Source organism: Dipodomys merriami, unplaced genomic scaffold, assembly GCF_024711535.1.
Source record: "Dipodomys merriami isolate MVZ:Mamm:240054 unplaced genomic scaffold, mDipMer1.0.p SCAF_1618, whole genome shotgun sequence".
Classification (NCBI taxonomy): Eukaryota; Metazoa; Chordata; class Mammalia; order Rodentia; family Heteromyidae; genus Dipodomys; species Dipodomys merriami.
Genome location: NW_027202958.1, coordinates 110,410 through 124,735, shown reverse-complemented (window position 1 = coordinate 124,735; position 14,326 = coordinate 110,410). Strand labels below are relative to the sequence as shown.

Here is a 14,326-nt window from a genome sequence, read left to right as displayed (position 1 = left end):
TTATTTTTTCTGGTGGTTTATTGGAGATAAGAGTTTCATGACTTTTCCTGCCTGGGCTTGGAAGTCATGCTTACACACTGATAACTTTCATTTATCTTTTGACCTATAATAATTTTGGAAATACAAATTTTATCTATTTTCCTATAATATCTACCCTTTAGTGTTACGGTTATTAAAAAAATTAGTTCTGGCTCTAATCCTAGCTCAGGAGGCTGAGATCTGAGGTTCATTGAAAGCCAGACCAGACAGGTTAATTTTGATAAATAACTCAGAAAGCTGGAAGTAGTCCTGTAGCTCCAAGTGTATATCGCTATCCTTGAGAACAAAGAGCCTCAGGGATAAAAAAAAAATTAGAACTGGGTACTGTAATCCTAGCTATTTAGGAGAATGAAATCTGATGATTATGGTGGGAAGCCAGCTCAGATAAGAGTGTCTGTGAGACTTTTATCTCCAATTAACCACCAAAAAGCTGGAAGTTGTGCTGTGGTTCAAATAATGGAGTGCTAGATTTGAGCACAAAAGCTAAGCACCCAGTGAAAGACTTAAAGAGAAACTTCTCTGAAGAAGTAAGAAGGATGGCCAAGAGACACATGAAGAAATGTTCAACATCCCTAGCCATAAAAGAAATGCAAATCAAAACAACATTGAGATATCACCTCACTCCAGTTAGAACGGCAAAAAGCAAGAACTCTAACAACAACAGATGCTGGAGGGGATGTGGACAGAAAGGAACCTTACTTCATTGTTGGTGGGAATGTAAACTTGATCAACCACTTTGGAAAGCAGTATGGAGGTTCCTCAAAAGACTTCACATAGAACTCCCCGATGACCCAGCAATCCCACTTTTGGGCATTTACCCAAATGTTTACAAACAAGACCACACTAAAGCTACCAGCACAACTATGTTTATTGCAGCATTATTTACCATAGCTAAGATATGGAACCAACCCAGATGCCCCTCAGTAGATGAATGGATCAAAAAAATGTGGTATATATCACAATGGAATTCTATGCCTCCATCAGAAAGAATGACATTTCCCCATTTGTTAGGAAATGGAAAGGTTTGGAAAAAATTATATTAAGTGAAGTAAGCCAGGCCCAAAGAAGCATAGGTCCCATGGTTTCCCTTATTTGCAATATCTAGTATAGGTATGAGTCAAGCGGAAAAGGTCAGATAATGTGATGCTAGGAAAATGAACCCTTAAATATGTATTTTAATGTTTTCGTTTCTTTCATGCATGTATTTCTAATGCATTTATAAGATTATTTCTTTGTTGCTTTGTATGTCCCTCCCTCACAGTGTAACCCCCGTTTTCACTATATTTGATGTCAGTATAACATGTGGAGTAGATGGGGACAAACAAGTCGTTTAAGGATTCAGGTGGACCTGTTGCAACAATGAGAAGTACAAAATGTCATGTCAAAACAAGCTTTACAATGCCGGTGTGGGGGGGGGGAGGGGGGTATAATTGGGTGGGGGGAGGGGGGTAAAATTGGGTGGGGGGAGGGGGGAGGCGGGGAAGGGAAGTGAAGGGTAAACAAAGGAGGAGGCTGCAATGCTTGGTAAGAAATGTATCCATTATCCTGCCCATGCAATTGTAGCCCCTTTGTACAGTATGTTCTCAAATAAAATAAAATACAATTTAAAAAAAAATGTGGTATATATAAACAATGGAATTCTAGGCCTCCATCAGAAAGAATGACATTGCCCCATTTGTTTGGAAATGGAAAAACTTGGAAAACATTATATTAAGTGAAGTAAGCCAGGCCCAAACAAACATAGGTCCCAAGGTTTCCCTTATTTGTAATATCTAGTATATGTATGAGTCAAGCGGAAAAGGTCAGATAATGTGATGTCAGGAAAATGAACCCTTAGATGTGTATTTTAATGTTTTTTTCTTTCATGCATGTGTTTCTAATGCATTTATAAGATTATCCCTTTGTTGGTTTGTATGTACCTCCCCCACAATATAACCCCTACTTTCACTATATTTGATGTCAGTATAACTTGTGTAGGAGATGGGGGAAAACCAGTTGTTTAAGGATACAGGTGGACCTGTTGCAACAATGAGAAGTACAAGTTGTCATGTTCAAAACGAGTTTTACAACATTGGTGCAGGGAGGTGGGGGAAGGGGGGGGGAAGGAGAAGGATTGGGATTGGGGGGAGCGGTGAGGCTGGGAAGGGATGTGAAGGGTAAACAAAGGAGGAGGCTGCAATTCTTGGTAAGAAATGTATGCATTATCCTGCCCATGTAACTGTAACTCCTCTGTACAGTATGTTCACAAATAAAATAAAATAAAATTAAAAAAAAAAAGCTAAGCGCCCAGGCCTTGAGTTCAAGCCCTAGGACCAACACAAACACACACACACACACATACACACACACACACACACACACACACACACACACACACACACACACACACACAGAGCTGTGCTGGCATGAGCTCTTCAGTCTTTCCTCCTTATGAGATTTTTTCATTAATATTTACACAATATTTTATTATTTTCATTCAGGTGAAATCTTTCCTTAATTCTCTGAGTGGAGAAGAATTAGAGGCTCTAATATTTGAATTAGAACAACTCAGAAGCATTTTCCCTAGCAGAATTTTGTGAGGAAGAAAAAGAAGAGAAAAAAGGTAATATGAAAATTCATAATCAGAGTGGGAAGATGCAATGTATTTATTATTACTAGAGTCTTTATTATTACTGCGGTATTTATTATTATTATTAATATTATTATTATTACTAGATTATTTATTATTACTAGAGTAATTTGTGTGTTTGTGTGTGTGCATGCACAATGCCTGTGCTGGTCCTGGGGCTTGAACTCAAGGTCTGCTTGCTGTCCCTGACCTTCTTTGCTTGAAGTTAGACCTTTAAGGACTTGAGCCACACCTCTACTTCCAGTTTTTTTTGTGATTAGAGATAGGAGTCTCATGGAGTTTTCTTCCTAGGCTGGCTTCCAACTATGATCCCCAGATCTCAGCTGCCTGAGTAGCAGTCTGACAAGGATAGCCACTGGTACCCTGCATCTCTCTCTTTTTTGCAGTGAGAATTTTCATGTAGAATTCTTTTTGCAACTTTCCCCCATCTAGGTGTTCAGACACATCAGCCTCTTGCTTATGTCTTCTTTTTTTTTTCCCCTGTCAGACTCCTCTTAGCATCCCTCATACTGATATTGTTCATACCAGTGAGTACAGTTAAAGATTGCTCTTTTCAGAGTTTGTCCTCAGTTTGGCTGATGTTTCTTTATATCTCTAGATACTTCATTTGTGCCTCATGACTTGTGGGATCCTTAATCCCATCTTGAATTGAGGCAGAAAAGGTGGTAGTACCTAAAACATGAGTGACACTCTTCCCCCTCCCTGCCTCCACAATTTAAAGCCTGTATCTCTTAGAAAATATGAATGTTGAAACTGCTCATTTTTTATAGTAATAAGGTAATGTGGCAGTTAGTATAAAATGTAATTTCTGGACAAATGAATCTTAAGGGTTGTTTTATTTTAACATTTAATTAGATATATTTCTAAGACATATTCTCTGCTAATTGGCTATTTTAAGAAAGTGGAATCCAATGAATTCAGTTTTAAGCTGGTCCTAGAATTTGAACTCAGGGCTTGGATGTTGCCCTAAGCTTTTTTTCTCATGGGTAGTGCTCTACCACTTGAACCACTGCACCACTTCTGGCTTCTTCTGAGTAGTTCATTGGAGATAAGAGTCTCACAGACTTTTCTGCCTGAGCTGGCTTTGAACCATGATCCTTAGATCTTAATTTCCTGAGTAGCTTGGATTACAAGCATGAGCCACCAGTGCCTAGCCCTTTTGTAGTGTTTAAATGAACTATTTACTTTGCCATGGAATGACATTTTCACTCTGAAGTATACAAGTGGTCATAGAGACTAGAATTTTATTTGGTGAACATTTCTTAAAAGTGAATGAAATGAGCCTTTACGACAAGAAAAGCAACGATGTATGAGTCATGATACACATTCAAACTAAGTTTCAATTTTATAGAATGTATTTATTGCTCTGTTGAGCTTTGTAGCTTCCCAGTGCTGTTTACAGACTATGCTGATGAAATCTGTGTTGATAATAACAGCTATATTCATTGATTTCAGGACAGTTGGTCAGCATTTGGAAGATTTGTGTGACTCAGTGTGAGTATTTTCCCATTATTTAATGTGTGATGTTAGCAAATCATGTACAGGCAAAAGAAAAGAAAAGACTAACTGATTTTAATTTAATACATCCAAGCAGAAAATCTTATGGTATAGCTTCAGGCTCATTGCTATGTATCTCATTACAACTAAATTTTAAGAGATGACCACTAGTTGAGTTTTAGTGTAATATTAAGGAGTATGCCAGCATTAGCTTTATTGATAATCTGAGAAGGCAACTAAAATACTTCTTCCTTTCCTAACTAAGTGACTTTGTAAGGTAGATTTTCTGCATATACTTGAAACAACATAACCCAACAGACAGTATAAAAGCAGATGAGAGAATACAGGTGTCTTTCATTAGGCTAAAGGATGAAGTGATTTATTAAAGATGTAAAACAATGGGTCTATTCTGCTGAAATTTTACCTTTTTTGGAAAATACAGTTTTTTTCAATAAGCGTATATTAATAAGTAGTGTTTCTTTTCTTTCTTTTTCTTTCTTTTTGGTGAGTTGTGGGGAGTGAACTCTGGGCTTGGGTGCTGACCCTCAGCTCTTTAGCTCAGTGCTAGTGTCCTACCACTTGAGCCACAGCGCCACTTACAACTTTTTCTGCTTATGTGGTGCTCAGTAATTGAACTCAAGGCCTCATGCATACAAGACAAACACTCTACCACTGAGCCACCTTCCCATCCCCAGTGTTTTTGTTCTTAAGTTTACAAAACTACCATAAGCACTTGAGTTCTAAATTTTCTTTTGTTTGGCTTGTGAAACTAGGACTCAATACCTGATGCTTTGCTCATTAGCTGAGTTCTACTTTTTAATATATCTGTCTGTTTCTCTCGTGTGTGTGCATGCACATGCGAATGCATGTGTATACCCTATTTTTTATTTAATTTATTTATTTTTGTGCCAGTCCTGGGGCTTGAATTCAGCACTTAGGCATTGATTCTGAGCTGCACTCTACCACTTGAGTTATAGTTGTACTTCTGGGTTTGTTTTGTTTTGATTTGTTTTGTTTTCTGAGTAGTTTATTGGAGATAAGAATCTCATTGACTTTCCTGCTCCAGCTACCTTTTAATAGCAATCTATAGATCTCAGTCTCCTGAGTGTGTAGCTAGGATTACTGGTGAGAGCCACCAGTTCCTGGCTCTACTTACATTTTTTTTTGTCAGTTCTGGGGCCTAAACTCTGGGTCTGGGCACTGTCCCTCAGCTCTTCAGCTCAAGGCTAGCGCTCTATCACTTGAGCCACAGTGCCACCTCTGGCTTTTTCTACTTATGTGGTGCCGAGGAATCGAACCCAGGACCTCATGCATGCAAGGCAAGCACTCTACCACTGAGCCACCTTACCTGTTTAATTAGCTCTTTGGGAGCTCTCAAAATTTAAGAGTATTAGGAGGTCCTGAGACTAGCAAGTTTGAGAGCTGCCAAATTAAAATTTTCCACATGTCAGTGCTTTTAAAGATGGCTCTCTGTTTTACTTCTTTGAACTGTCAGTGTGCTTGCCACTAATATCTCTAAACCTCATTTGATTTTTTTCTATTTCTCATCAACTGTAAAATAACTAGTCTTCAAGTTTTCTACAAAGCGAATATTTCTCAGTGAGAAACTTTTCTTACTCCTTTAGTATGGATTTTATGCAGACTGGGACATTTTCTTTTTTGTTTGTTGTCAGACTAGACAATTGTATAACATCTTACTAATAAATGATTCCTTAGTCTATGTAAAAGCTTGATTCCTTTTTATAAAATGTTTTCTGACCAGGTACTGGTGGCTCACACCTGTAAACCTAGATACTCAGGAAACTGAGACGCCGGATCTGGGTTTAAAGCCAGCTCACCAGCAAAGTCTGTGAGACTCTGATCCCCAGGTAACTATCAAAAGCCCAAAGTGGAGCTGTAGCTCAAGTGATAGAGTGTTAGATTTGAGCTGAAGAAGCTCAGGGACAGCACCCACGCCCTGAGTTCATGCCCTAGGACTTGCACAAAAAAAGGAAAAAAGATTTTTTGAACATAGTATTGAGATGGCAGTTAACTATGATGGGCTTTGGAGTTATCCACTGAGTCAAAATGAAGATCTGTCTTTTACTAAAGCCATGTGACCTGCGATCCTGAACTCTTTTCTCATCTGTAAGGTAACCCAATCTAATTCCTTACAGGTTGTTAAAATAAGTACTAAATTAAATACTTTATTCAGAGGCTGGGAAGGTGTCTCAGTGGTAGAGTGCTTGCCTTGCATGCATGAGGCCTTGGGTTCGATTCCTCAGTACCACATAAGCAGAAAAAGCCAGAAGTGGCACTGTGGCTCAAGTGGTAGAGCACTAGCCTTGAGCTGAAGAGCTGAAGAGCTGAGAGACAGTGCCCAGGCCCAGAGTTCAGACCCCAAGACTGGCAAAAACAAAACAAAACAAAACAAAAATGAAATAATGTATTCAATAAGTGGCATAATAGTCATAAGCAAGCGATGGTAATTATTTTAATGATTCCAAAGATATAAAAGATTAAAAAATCTGCTTTTTAGAAGTCTTAACTTAGGAAACACATAAAGCCATTGTGATGTGTTTAGATAGTTGCATTCTTTCTAATTACTCCTCAATATGACAGTTGTGTTATTTATAAAATTTTTTCTGCAATTAACTGCATTTGTTCATGTAATCAGCATCTGTTTGGTGTAGGAATGGGAATCTTGAACTTTAAATACCATTCAGAGGACTCTGAGGGATTTTCTAAACAGTTGGATTTTTGTCTAATATGTTCACCAGAAATGACTCTGAAAAGAGATTCCTGCCCAACTCCTCTCACTCTTTGCCAGCCCTCCTCAGTGATATTTGTTGAGAATTCAGCAGTGATGTTGGCATTTAATGATATCTCAATGAAGTACTGAAAAAATGGAAGTAGCTGACGGGGATAAAGGTAGGAACCTGCTGTTGTGGTAGTGTTGGTCATCTTTTTCTATCAGCATTCTTGGTCCTTGCCATCCCTTTGCCTAAGAATATGTCTTCCGATTTTGGGAGAGTCCTGCCTTTCTCCAAAGTCCCTCCAAAGCCCACACTTTATTCCTTTATTTATTTATTTTGTTATTGTTGTTTTTGGTGCCAGGACCACAGCTTGAACTCAGCTGATGTCTTACTAATCTGAACCACGACACCAGTCTGTCTTTTTCTTGCTAAGTCGAGATAGATCTAAACAGAATTTTCTGCCTGGCTGGCTTTAAACGTCCATCCTCCAGGTCTCAGCCTCCTGAGTAGCTGATTATTGTCGTGAGCCACCAGCACCATCCTACATACTTTTGATGCAACTTCTCCTCATCTCAATGCCAGTCACCAAGCCTCTGGCAAGTACTCTACCATGGAGTTATACCCCTACCTAATATTGGGCCACACTCCTGCCCAATATATACTTAATTCTGTGGAAAGTATTTGGTAGTGATCTTCCACCATTGTTTTCCTTTGTTATGATGGTACTGGGGTTTGAGCTCAGCTCACTCAAACTTAGTAAGCAGACACTCTACCACAGAGCCATGCCTTGGGCCCTGCTTTCCCTTGACTGTTTTCAGGGAGAGTATGGTTTCCTGCCTGGATACATGCCTGAACTACAATTACCGATTTCAGTCTTCCTTTCATTGTTAGAATCACAGACACTTGCCACTGTGTCCAGCCTCTCTGTTGAGATGGAATCTCCTAAAATTTTCTGCCCAGGCTGGGCTGGAACTGAAATCCTCTTAATTTTGGACTCTCACATTAGTGTTGGAGGATGAGCACATACTAATGTAACAGGCTATGGCTGAGAAGGGATCTCACAAACTGTGCTGCCAAGGCTGACCTCAAATTATAATCCTCCATTCTCAACTTCCCAAATAGCTAGGTTTACAGGCATGAGCCACAGCAGTGACCTGCCTCATTTTGTTCACAACACTTACCAAAAAATAAGTTTATTAACACTCAAACATAATACATTGTATATCTGAACATTGTAAATTAAATGTATATATTGGAATATTATTTACATTTTAAGTATACACTAAATAATTTTTTAGAACAGAATGAGATAAATATAAGTGAAAAAAATTCTGCATGCTATTGGATCATTTTGTCAATATTTTGTGATATAGGTATGTCATTATGTTTTCAGATTAATTTCTTGCACCCAGTAGGATTTAGTTGGATGACCCTACGAGTCAGGTTTTAGATTTTTATTCATATTAGGATATAGTTAAATGTTGCTTAAATGAGTTACATTGGTAAGGATGGTATTAATGAGATCACCTTCACAATCCATCTTATACTTGGGATTGCTAAGTCATTTTAATTCTTTCTCTTAAATGCCAAGTGAGAGGCACAAATGAGCTATGATACATTCTTCCCGCCAATCGCGGGAAATTTTGGGGACAATGGTCAGATAAAGCAGTAACAATTTGCCCTTGAAGCTATACACTGCTGATTAAGAAATATATAGATTCTAAAGGCTAAAACCTTAGGCTGGTCTCAAAGTGAGTTAATGGATAGGATTTAGGTGTGTAAAGAGAGAAGGAATATTTCCTGACAGTATGTTTGGCTGTCTTGATTACAGTTTGCTCTTGACTTACCCATATGTTTACATGTTTCTTCAGTGAGGTGTTCTGTTTTCCCATCATCAAGATAACATTTTCCTTAGCACCCTTCCAACATTAATCCTTTCTCCCGCTGATTTAAACATCACCTTGCTCACTTGAATCATGGATTATTCCCTCAATTTTACTTCCTTTTTTGTTCCTAGATTAGTGCTGATCAGTTCTCTACTCAGCCACTAAAATGATCTTCCTTTGATTTAAATTTGATCTTACTTGTCTCTGTTCTAAACATCATTCAGTGGTTCCTCATCTCTTTGTTAGAAACTTTGAAATCTTACCAGGGTGTAAAGGCCCAGTCTTTGCTGGATCCTACTTTGTTGCTTTTTTCCTTTGTTTACATTAAATGCTGTGATCATACTAAACTTCCTGCTATGCTTTCACCACCTAATCTTGGCACTCATTTTCTCTGCCTGAAACTCTTCCCATAACTTGAATTCCATTTTTTAAATTCTTTTTCTTTTCTTTTTTTCTCGTTCTGGGGCTTGAACTCAGGGCCTGGGTTCTGTCCCTGAGCCTCTTTGTGCTGAAGGCTAGTGCTCTACCATTTGTGCCACAGGGTCACTTCTGTCTCTTTCTGTTTGTGTGGTACTGAGGAATCAAACTCAGGGCTTCATGCATGCTAGGCAAACACTCTACTACTAAGCCACATTCCCAGCCCTGAATTCCATTTACTTTATACAATATCTGCTTCATACTCTCCATTCATTCTTCTGTAATGTGACGCAAAGAGCATTGAGAGTGGAGGCCAAGGTTTAACTCCTAACCTTTGCTAAGAAATCTTGTGGAAATTCTTGACCTCTTCCAGCCTTCATTATCTTTATTGCCAAAGTGTGATAATGCCCACCTCTCTTATAAGCCCATTAAGAACATCTATCGACATACTATGCACAAAAAAATTCTATAAGCATGTCACCCAAAGATGTTTGGGGTGGCAACGTGGGTGATGACAACAAGAATGATTCACCCAAGGAAACATTTAGCTTCACTGCTCAGGTGACCTTCCTGAAGCATCCAGGCCAAATCAGTGCTAAATATGCCTCTGTCCTGGATTGTCATTCAGCGTAAATTGCTTGCAAGTTTACTGACTGGAAAGAGAAACTTGAAAAGAGATCGTGTAAGAAGTTGGAAGCTAGTCCTAAATTCCTGAAGTCTAGTGATGCTGTCATGGTTCATATGGTTCCAGCAAGCCTTGTGTATGTGGAGAGCTTCTCTGACTATCCTCCTTTGGGTCATCTTGCTGTTTGTGATAGGAGACAGTTGCTGTGTGTGGCATCAAAGATGTGGACAAGAAGTCTGCAGGAGCTGGCAAGGCCACAAAGTCTGCCCAGAAATCTCAGAAGGCCGAGTGATTATTATTATCCCTAACGCCTGTAGCTTCAGCTTAACCAGTGGTGGAAGAAAAGTCTCAGAAATGTTTGTCTTAATTGGACATTTAAGTTTAATAGTGAAAGAATGGATAATGATAACAATGCATCATAAAAACTTGAGAAGGAAAGGAAAAAATTCTATAAGCACTCATATTCCATGCTCATTAAATTGTTATGCATACTTCTGCTGCCTTCACTCCTCTTCCTTCTCACCTTTCTTGTGATCCTCAGCAGTTTTTCTGGAATGTTTTTCATGTAAAACTTTGTTTTTTTCAGGGGATGAAGATTTTTCTGAAGAGATAACAGAGATGTTTTTCCCAACACATCTCCTGCAAACCAGACAAACTGGCCAGGGTAAGTTATTACTTCTTGGTGATTGTGATTCATTTATTTGTGACACTTCAGTGAATAAAAACTGAGATAGTAACCATTTACAATATGGAAGTAAGAGCAAAAGCCTTGCTCTTTGTTGGTGACTTGTGAACTATGTGCATATCCAAGGTCAGAGTGGGCAGGGAGGTTCTATATCCAAAGAAATATTTAATACAACATATATTCCATTGCCTGCTCATGCACAGGACTTGGGATGCTTTTTCCTTTTATGCCTGTCTTTCCCAGGCTCAGGAGACATTCTGTAAACCAGTAAGCCCCAGGCACACAATGCTCTCTGGACAGAGGGAACTGATATAATCAGGATGTCCTGTTTGCTCCTAAGTCCTAGGGTAAGGACCTTAATACTTGATCTTTTTGTTTGTTGTTGTTATTAGAAAATAAATTTTGTTATGGAATGTCTTGGGTAGAAGAAAGACATTCCTCAAGCAACAAAGTAGCAGAATTGCAAGTTCCAGGCTGGCCTGTGCTAGCAGGGTTTTACCTAAAAAAAAAAAAAAACAATAAATATATGAATGTAAGAAAGAAAGAGTACAGTTTCCTGTGAGTATATAATGTCAGAGAGTTTCCTGGAAACAGTAGCCTCTAAAATGGGATGATTGTTTTTCTTTATAGGGGAATAGTAATAAATTTATTATTATAACCACAATTCAGTGACTTTCATTACATTTCCAGTATTGTAGAACCATCACCTTTATCTTGTCCCAAACATATCCATCATCCTCAACAAAAATTTTGGGCCATTAAGCCATTCATGCCTCTTGCCTTCCCTCAACCCACAGTAGTCCTGAGTTATTTTCTGTCTGTGAACTTACTCTTGGTACTTTATTGTTATAGTCTGAATGTTTGGATTTCCATAATTTTTCATATGGTAACACTTGATCTTTTATTCTTATCCCCTAATATTTGCATTCTCCATGAAACCCTCATAGAACACTCGTCGGAAACTCATCTTCTGCAGTTCAAGTGCATCTCTTCACTATTCAATCTAGTATTGTTTAAAAATGGTCAAATTGAAGAAAAGTCATAAAAAGAATATAAACAGTATTTGTGTGCTTTTTATGAAAATTCACTATAGTTAACATTTTCCTTCATTCGCTTAATCACTTATTTGTGTGTATGTTCTCTTTGTGGACATACATTTGAGATTAACTTGTATATATCATAGTCCTCTATTCCTACATATTTTAATCTTGCTCTCCTCAGGATAAAAATGTCCCGTTATTACATAGCCACAGTAATTACCGGCTTCAGTAAATTAATCACAATGCCATACTTTTGCTTAATCTTTGTCTATATTTCAGTCTTGCCAATTGGCTCAATTCTGTCCCTGTCATTTTTTTTCTCCAGTACTAATACCAGTACATAATCATGAATTATATATAGTTGTGTATACTTGATCTCCTTTAGTCTATAATAATTTCTCGGCTTTTCCTTATCTTTGTAACATTACTTTTTTTTTTTTTTTTTTTGTCGGCCGTGGGGCTTGAACTCTGGGCCTGGGCGCTGTCCCTTAGCCCTTCAGCTCAAGGCGAGCGCTCTACCACTTGAGCTACAGCGCCACTTCCAACATTACTATTTTTGAACAACACAAGCACCTGCTTCCCTTTAGTAGCTAGGATGACAGGTATGAGTGACAGCTGACTGGCAAATGTAGAGTTCTTGAGGGTTAAATGTGTTATTTGTTTTTGTTTTTTACAAAGTATGAGGCTCATTGTAAAAAATGCTCAGTGTTGATGACCCCATATAAACCAACTTATTATCCCAAATATACATGTAGATGTTCAATAAGCAGATATGTCTCTATATTTTTATTCTAGTTAATTTGCTAGGTGCTAGGGAAGTAATGATGAGAAGGACATAGAAAAATCACAAGAATAAAAGAAATCATGTTAATAAATATTTTTGAGGTCAATAATTCTCAATGTGGTCCCTATGTGGCAATTCTCGGAAGGCAGTTTTCAAATAATTGAAATTTTTGGCATTGAGATACAGGATATAGCAGGGGCATTGGCCTGGTTGTCTGCACACTAAGGATGTAGGGAAAAGTGCACTGGAGCATGTGGTTCTGGGAATAATTTTTTAATATTTTTGTTTACATTTTTTACCTTTTTTCTCCAGGTTAGCAGGCTTCATACCTTGAACCACAGCTTAATTACTCACTTTCTTTTTTTCTTTGTTCCTTTTTGCCAGCCTTTGGGCTTAAACTCTTCTGCCTGGGCTCTGTCCCTGAGCTACTTTTGCTCACCACTTCAGCCACAGCACCACTTCCAGCTTTTTCTGAGTAGTTTATTATGTTTCTTGGACTTTCCTTCCTTGCATCAAACTGTGATCCGCAGAACTCAGTCTCCTGAGTATGAGTAGCTAGGATTACTGGTGTGACCCTTTGGCACCTGGCTAGGTTTTTCTTATGTTTTGGTTCTGGACCTAGGGCTTGAACACAGGGCCTGGTCAGTGTTGTTTAGTTTTTGTTTTTGATTTAAAGCTGATAGTCTATTTGAGCCAAAGCTCACTTTCTGCCTTTCTGTTGTTGTTTTTATTCTTTGTGTTAATCCCAGGGCTTCAAAGTGGCCTGGCCAGTCTCCAGTCTCCATGCTTTCTCCCACTCCGCACCCCACCCCCTCTAAGTTAGCAGGCACTACATCTTTAGCCAGTGCACTACTCTTCCTTTTTATTTTTGGTGGTTGTATTTATTTCTTTGTATTTGGCTTTTATTTATTTATTTATTTTGGCTGGTCATGGGGCTTGAACTCAGGGCCTGGGTGCTGTCCCTCAGCATTTCAGCTCCAGGTCCTCTACCATTTGAGGCACAACACCACTTCCAGCTTTTTTTTCTGCTTATGTGATGTTGAGAAATCGAACCAGGGCCTCATGCATCCAAGGCAAGCAAACACTCTACCACTGAGCCACTTTACCAGCCCTGGTTTTTATTTTTTTATGGTCATCCTAGGGCTTGACCTGCCAGTCTTCTTGAGGTGCTGGGCTTTTCCCCCCTTCTAGGATGGAAGTTTTACAATTTGAGCCATAGCACATTTTTTTGGGGGGGGGTGGTTAATATTGTAAGGTCCGCTCCTGGATGGCAAGCAGACTCCACCCTCCTCACAGCAAAGTCTCCACCCAGTACCTGCATTACCTAGGCAACTGGGACACCTGGAAGAGGTCACATCTGCATCCACTGAGGTCACATCTGAATTTGATGTGGCCACACCTTTCTCCACCCGTACCCTAGATAAGGCCTAGCCCAGGCCCAGACGCCCTCTCTCTGCTCTCTCTGCTCTCTCTCTCTGCTCTCTCTCTGCTCTGTCTCATCTCTCTGCTCTCTCTGCTCTTTTCTATCTCTTTCCTCTCTTTCCTCTCTTTCCCAGCTCTCTCTCATTCCAAGGCCTTTCCCAGCCATGAGGAATGCCAACCTTGCCTGGTCCCAGCAGGTCTACTGAATAAACCTACCCCTTACCTGAATACCACGTGCATGGTGCTGTTCTTACTCAGCTATCTCTTTTTTAAAACCTAACAAATATGAGATAAGTGTTCTATGGCTCTAACTACTCAACAGGCTGAGATCTGAGGACCTCAGTTGGAAGCCAGCCCAGACAGAAAAGTCCTTGTGAGACTCTTATGTCCAATTAACCACTCAAAACCCAGAAGTGGCGCTATGGCACAAATGGTAGAGCACAAGGCTCTCTGAGTACAAGAGGGTCAAGGACAGCACACAAGTCCTGAGTTCAAGCCCCACAACTGTCAAAAAATACAGAAAGGAAAAAAGTACTACAGGAAGCCAAGATGACTATACAGAGTCTT

The 14,326-nt window shown here is 39.2% G+C and overlaps 1 long non-coding RNA gene across 1 annotated transcript; it reads left to right on the top strand.

The window, feature by feature from the left end:
• Positions 1-6,955: 6,955 nt before the first annotated feature.
• Positions 6,956-10,831, top strand: LOC138828698 (uncharacterized). Its single transcript, XR_011372314.1, has 3 exons — positions 6,956-7,075; positions 10,415-10,492; positions 10,757-10,831. It is a non-coding gene; the product is annotated as an uncharacterized lncRNA (long non-coding RNA).
• Positions 10,832-14,326: the final 3,495 nt, after the last annotated feature.